The 7534-nt window shown below is 36.9% G+C and overlaps 1 long non-coding RNA gene across 1 annotated transcript; it reads right to left on the reverse strand.

Annotated features, from left to right (window-relative positions):
• Positions 1-5824: 5824 nt before the first annotated feature.
• LOC149682583 (uncharacterized) lies at positions 5825-6747 on the reverse strand. The gene is made up of 2 exons (XR_016365495.1): positions 6291-6747; positions 5825-6060 (listed from the first exon to the last, which is right to left on the reverse strand). It is a non-coding gene; the product is annotated as an uncharacterized LOC149682583 (long non-coding RNA).
• Between the last annotated feature and the right edge of the window lie 787 nt (positions 6748-7534).

Raw genomic sequence — 7534 nt, forward strand, 5'->3', positions numbered from 1 at the left:
TGCGGTCTAGTTTTGTGCGGCCTTGACTTCTCGGTTTCCTGGCAAGTTCAAGCCGTGAAAAATTCTGGTTTCGAGCTGAGTCTTCAATGTGATGTCGCGTACTCGAGCCTTTGGCAAAAGTCAAAAGTTTCTATTCGAACCTTAAATTAAATTTTAAATTTAACAGAACTTCATTATATCAATATTTTTGATGTTTAAAATTCAATTTCATTACATGTATTTTTAACAGGAGACTCGTTTAGATTTTTGAACTTAAAAATTATTTCCGTGAGGAAAACAATCACAGTTTTCTTAAGTTTGACTCATTTTCAACATGTAATGCTCTTAAAAAGTGGTACATATACGCTCTTAAAAAGTGGTACATATACACTCTTTTTCAAGAGTCTTTGTCCTATTTTATAATTTTGATAACTCAAAAGACTATTCAGCATAGAGAATTGGCACTTGAGAGCATGGTGCATAATATTGTTGCAGAGGCGTAGCCAGGGATTTTGATGCCCAGGGCGGTTGCGGCTGTTAATGCCCCCCCCCCAACCATTACCCCTTGATAGTCTATCAAACTGTGAATGAATGACACAAATTTTGTTTTCTCGAAAGTTCCTGAAGGGGGCTACGATTGCGCAGAGCCGCGGCCGCAGCTACACCACGAAAGGGGAATGTGGCGAAACACGGGTCACGCGTGTGTTCAGTGAATCAGTGCAGTTCTGACAGTCCGTCTCTCATACGTTCTACGAAATTGTACCAACTCTATCACACATGATGCGTGCAATTTTGTCTTGAGAATGGTAATACCAAGAACGGATTTAAGCTAATAAGAACATAGGGCCATAGCTTTAGCCTTTGGTACCATCCTCGCATACTTGGTTGAGAAGATTCGCGGTTACCAGGACGCGCATATATATTAGCAGACGAATCTTCCCAACCAAGTATGCTAAGACGGGGACAATTTGTCCCTGACAAAATATCTTTTGTCCTATTCTTAAATCCATTCTTGGTAATAACATTTTTAGCCATGATTTGAGTCTTAATTTGACCCGGCCTGTTGTTGGTGGTGGTGGTGGTGGTGGTGGCGTCGTGAAAGAGAACTGCCTTAGGCAGTGTAAAATGTTTCGTTCGTCATTGAAGGGAGAGTGAATGGGAGAGAATTGGGGTGAGGTGATATTTTTCGTTCGTGTATTTTAAAAGGAATGGAATTATAATAGTAAGTTTAAGCATTGGATTTAATTGTACTAGTAAAGTTAAGCATTGTGAATTGTGTTTTACGTTTGCTCGATATATTTGAAGCGAGAGAGAGGATTATGGTATTGCCTTAATTTAAATGGACGGTTTAATACTCCCTTTATAATTACTGTCACCCGTCGACAAAAAGGGTTTCACGCTTTCAATCCCGCTCCCCTATTTCAAAATTCAAAGCAATCGAGGGTAATTTTTAAAATGCAAAAGCAAGTAAATACCGACGTTATATTTAGAACGGTCTTAAGGTGGTGTTTATTATTAGTAGTTAGGTGTATTTTTCCACGAATCGAGAAGAATTTTAAAAGAAAGTACAAGCTATGGGCATCAGATATTACAATTATAACTGTATTTCTCCACAAATCGAGAATAATTTTAAAAGAAAGTACTAGCTTGGGGGCACAGATATTGCAATTATAACGCAAGTAAATTTATTGAAGTAAGGATTAAGGGTTTTAGTTTTTTGCTAGGGCATCGAGGGGCTATTCACTCTGGTCTTCGGAACAACTTTTAGTGGGTATTTCGTTTTACCACTGTTAAAGGATGCCCATCTTGGGGATACTCGCTCACAATTTCCGTTCATGTCACACTATTTTAATTATAACAGAAGTAAAAAAGTAATAATTTTAAAACAGTTAAAGGTAGTGCATCGAGGGGCTTTTCACTAAAATCTTCTGTATGCCTGTTAAGTACGGTACGATGTGGCTACTATTACGAGCCCAGCGCTTGGGTCGTCTTGTTGTCTAAAGTCTAGACAGAAATTATCGCGTGAAAAACTGAAACGGTTTCCGCAGTTTAGGGCATCACGGCGAAGGGGGCATCATTCTACGAACCGTAGAAAACAGTAGAATTATGCCCCTTTCGCCGTGATGCCCGGGGCCTGCCGCCCCTTCGCCCCCCTCTGGCTACGCCACTGTTTATTGTTGCCCATCAAAATGGCCCAAATTCAAGTCGGGAAATTGATCTGAAATGACAATGTGCGATGATCTCGATTCCTGCGTTATTAGTAAAAGTGAAACATTTAAACTACATGGAGAGTTCTAAGTAATGTAGTAGAAAACATATATTGCTTAAGATATAAGAAAATATCTGCTTTGTATGTTTTCCTCAACAGAAAGTTATTAAATATCAAAGTGGTTGGCTAGCTAGTAGTAAAAGCATATAGATAACCAGAAAGTAAAGAACATTAGCCCTTTTCTACCATTTGCAACGGTAGTCGTGTAAAATAAGAAGCAAGGGGGGTACATCGACCGGTTTGTGTGCCTCGTTTTAAACTACCAATGAATCTGAACTATATTAGCTCATCGTTATGTCACGTAACTAGAGCTAAGTAGTTTGCGATGGAAATACTTTTGAAAAATCGGCTGATCAACTAGGTTTATAGTTTTTTCTTTTGCGCATTTTTCGGTCAAATTGAAGCGGAATTCTCCAGTTTCTTTATGTTGGGAACCGTCCATAAAATACGTCACGCGCAATAAAACGGCATTTTCCGACCCCGTCCCCCCAGATCTTGCTTCGTCACGTTTTTTCGGACCTCTCCCTTAAAAACCACGTAAATTTCTTAAAACACCCCCCCCCCTAGTCAATTAGTTTGATTAATATGAAAAGCGACCCTTTTTCTTGAGTGATATGGCGTCCCGCTCAGAAATATTTAGCCTGGCTTGAAATTCAAAGTTCTCTTCCGTGGTAAGCTTTTTGAAATATCGTAAGCCTCTGCTTGAGGTTTGGAACTTAAAAGTCTGGATGTTATTTTTACATGCTTCAAAAAAATCCATAAAGCTTAGCTAAATGGGTACACTTTATAAGGTTGGACATTGTCACACGAAAACTTTAGTCTAATCGAGCGTTCGATTCTGATTTCGAAAATGTGCTAAAGAAACGAAACCATTTCAATCGGAAGGGAGGTCCAATTCATCCTTGCTAATACTAGTGGCGAATAAACAGTCACAATAGAGGGTTAAGCTTACACTACGTGTACTCTCTATTTAGCGATCCTTAGGCGTACGCGTAGCTACCTAAGTTCTGCAGTGTATTGTTCTGTTTATTTTAAATGCGCTGTATAAATTCGCTACACGTACGCGTAAGTAGGAGATCATTGCTGAAATTTTCAAGCGCTGATGGAATAAATATTTTGGTAAATTATTGTAGAAGTCGTTCCCAAGTTTGGAATATTACGTTTTTTCTATAACGAAAGAGAGCCAAACGGCCTTTTTCTAACTTCGTAACAAAATTAATGTTAAACGTGACTTCACGCACCATCACAAATTTAGAAACCCCTCTTCCATAAGAGTGTGACGTACTTCATGGAAAGTGCCTTGAATATTCGAATTGTTTTCGAGACTTCTAGATCATTTATGCATTTTTAGTACGTCCTTAGAGTTTTGACTTCATATTGGTTTTTATTTGATTGGCAACTATATTAAGTATCATAGCCTCATGTATCATTTCTCTAAGCTGAATAGATTTTGAGTTAACGGAAATATTAAAAAAAAATTGAAAACAATGGAAAATACATTTGAAATAGAGCGTAAGTAACATTTTTGAAATTGAACTAAAATGGCATTGTGCGAAGATCTCGATACCTGCGTTATTAAGATCAACCATCTGGTTTCCCTCAACGAAAAAACAACTAAATTTCGAAGTGGTCGGCTAGCTAGTACCTGTACCCTCAGCGCTTAGGAATTTTACATTAAATTCTTTTGGCTTTGAGTCCTACTCGAGCCTAGGCCTAGCTTTTCTAAAGGCTCGATACCTAACTCAAGCCTAGTATATTCTCTCAGTCCTACTTCTTCACATTGTTAGGTGAAACTCTAGATCGAGATTTTGGCATACGCATCCATTCGCTTACCAGATAATAAACTCTAGCGAAGAGACATACCCGAGGATGGAAAACTTCAACTATTCCGGTTAATGACACTTGGTATTCAGCTTCGCAATAATTTGACAGAGCGTTGCGTTCGTACAGCTCATATTGGTTAGTGTAAGTTTTGTTCGGGGGCATCGGTATATTAAAGTCGAGCGGGTAATTACTTGTTTAATCTGGTGTACACTCGTTGAGTAATCCCGAATAAAATTCAGTAATGCAAGATAATAATAATAATCTCAAGAAAAATCTGCAATTTCAAAATAATCTCCTTAATACTAAAAATTTTGGTTAACACCGTATAAATCTCCCTTAATACTTGAAAATTGCCGTTAATCCCAAGAAAAACCACAATATTTCGTGAATCCCAGAAAATTTTGATAATCCTTACTATTTTTATAATCATATATTAATAGCAAATAATCCCCCTTAATCCATGAAAAATGTCGTTAATCCCAAATAAAACTTAAAATATTTGATGGATTCTTATTTTTATACCAGTGAATCCCTCCCAAAAAACGTAATACCGATGAACCCCTGTTTTAAAACGTAATACCTGTGAATCGCTGTGAATCCCTCTTTAAAAACGTAATAAACCCCTGAATCCCTCCCAAAAAGCGTAATACCAGTGAATCCTAGCTTGAAAATTTAATCCGATTTAACCTTACATAAACCTTATTAATCCTAATGAATCTTCGAATTAAAAGTGTAATCCCATTTAATCTTGCCTAATATCAAATTAACCGCCAAGAGATTACTTCGTCATTATTAATCCCACTTTTTGTTGAATAATCCCAATTTATTTTTTAATACTTTGTAATATTTAATCTGGTGTACACCTCTTCAGGGAGTTATTTCCCCCTCGGTTCAAACGAGAACGATTTCGGCGTTAAAACTAAACCGTTTTTGCGTTATAATAAGATTGGACTAACATTCAAACTAGGCCTAACGAAAACCATTTTGGCGTTCATACGTGACTGGTTCTGTGTTAAAGTAGGCTTGGATTAACATGCAAACGAGAGTTCTTATTGGTTTAAATATGATCGGATTAGCATTCAAATGATAGTGTTTCGGGATTTAAATAGTATTGTATTGGCATTCAAACGAGTTTTATTCTAATAGCAAATAATAGGATAGTATAGGCATAAGAGTAGATTTTCTTAACAAATTTCATTTATTACGATCAAAATTACCCTTTCAACTTATTGTACACGTTCAAAACTGGAGCAGTCACTTCCTTGTTTTCAATGCGAAATACAATTTTTTCTAAGTATTCCATTGTTTTTTTTAAAGATTTAGGGAATAGCAATTGCATTGCGTAATAGGCGCTAAATAATGACGTGACTGCCATTTTTAAACTTCCCACTTCAAATGTCATTCCATTGACTCTCACTTCATATGTTGAAATAAAAATGGCCTCTGCTTGCTCTTCAGAAAATACAATAAATATTAAACTTTACTTTTGCCATGGTAAAAATAATATAATAAAAGACTAGTTTACGAAGAAATACTCATGGTAAACAATGAAACTTTATTAGGTGTAAAAATTTCTAATAAAGGTGGAGAGCTTTCGACCCGAGGGTCTTCATCAGTCCAAGCCAACTTGGCTTGGACTGATGAAGACCCTCGGGTCGAAAGCTCTCCACCTTTATTAGAAATTTTTACACCTAATAAAGTTTCATTGTTTACCATGAGTATTTCTTCGTAAACTAGTCTTTTATTAGAAAATACAATGGTCGGAGTATTTACAACTGCTTCCTGAAAAAAATGAAATTTAATTTCTTTCTATTATATATTAGGTGCATGAATTATTCAAAATAAATCAATGGTTCAAATTTCATAATTTGTGTAACATCTGCACTGAAAAATTATTAACATTTACTAACTTTAAATGCTATCCATGATACTAAAACTTTCGTTAAATATGCAGGGAAGAAGCAGCAAAGCTGCATCAAGCTCTCGCTCTGAAACAAATATTATTGGTATCGCAGTTCTATTATTCATATGTTCCGTTCAACCATTTTAAAGAAACCATTATCATTGGTATCTCTCAAACTAAATAGGAGTACAATGGTATAGACAATTAAAAAGAGTGTATTCAATATTATGCGGTGTAAAGCCAAAACTAATTTTGAAGAAAGAATATGTAGAGCACCCTCCAAGTTAAATCGTGTATAAATTACGAAAAGGTTACCTTCAAATACATCAGCCGCCAAAACACCTCTACTCTCTTCTAGTACCTTGAGTAATATTTTTACATTTTTTTCCTTGCTCCTTTGAGATATTTGTATAATTTTATGGGCCAAAGGTTTGAAGTGGTGAACCATCAGCTTTTCCGCTGATGGTCTAATATTGTGAAGCCTGTTCATTTCCTTCACAGTCTAGAAAAATAGGCTTGTTACTTATAATTTTAAGAGCAAATTAAGGTTCATATAGAAGTGAATCTAGTCTTTTGAAGCTATTTCAGGGCACATTTTTGTTCTGACCAGGAGGGGCTAACAAGGACCATGCACTAAAAATGCCATAGACCAACGAAGGCGATGGGAGAACATATATTTGTTTAAAAGTTTCATTCGCTATTGGTTCTCGAAATACCTCATTTTTCTGGCATAAAAGTGGAAACTCTTTAATTAATTCTTCAGACTCGTGCTTGAAAGCAAATTCTTGCCGATAACAAGCTGTTCTGAACAAAATATTTTGGTCCGGTTTCGATTTTTCCAACTCTTAATTTAATGCCTCAATGTGGCTTTTAATGGAATATATGTCCTCTGCCATTCCAGCAACAGCCTAGAAAAACGATATAAAAAGTTAAAACAAATGAAAGGTAACAATTCCCAATACCTCACCATTGGTGTGGCGAGCTGTGATTTTGGTTTGACTGTTAATTTTCTTTTCATGACACTAGTTTCGTCCGTTTCTTCAACAGCTCTAGGTCTTTTAGACTTAAATCTTCCAGCCATAGCTACAATTTCTGGCACATGTTTGTTTTTTAAGCTTTGTCCACATTGAACTCGCGCTCGCGTGTTCGCGCCTTCGTCTATTCGCATCTTCGCAACATATCACGAAAATCATTTGCACTTCTGTTCTGATTCACGGAAAAATTTTGCTTTTCCCATTCTGAGAGCCAATAAAGTTTGAGCAATCATTGCGCCATCTGCCCTTCTCTATCGACGTTGTCCAAAGAGAAAAACGAAACTAATCGCCCAAGTCTTCCTCTCGTCTGTGATTGGTGCATTTCTCGCGAAGGCGCGAAATTCTTGGCCTAGTCGCAAGAAATTTGTATCTTCGCGAGGTGAGGACGCAAAGTAGCGAAAACTCAATGTGGACAGTAGCGCGATCTTGCAAATAAGCAAAGCGAAGATGCGAACTCGCAAAATGTGGCAGTCTGGACAGGCCTTTAGGCGTTCATGGCGGAACTTATTCTCTAACGCAGTTTTC

This window comes from Phalangium opilio, unplaced genomic scaffold (assembly GCF_054372755.1).
Source record: "Phalangium opilio isolate 3A_F unplaced genomic scaffold, DU_Popi_V2 ptg000038l_1, whole genome shotgun sequence".
In the NCBI taxonomy this organism is placed as follows: domain Eukaryota; kingdom Metazoa; phylum Arthropoda; class Arachnida; order Opiliones; family Phalangiidae; genus Phalangium; species Phalangium opilio.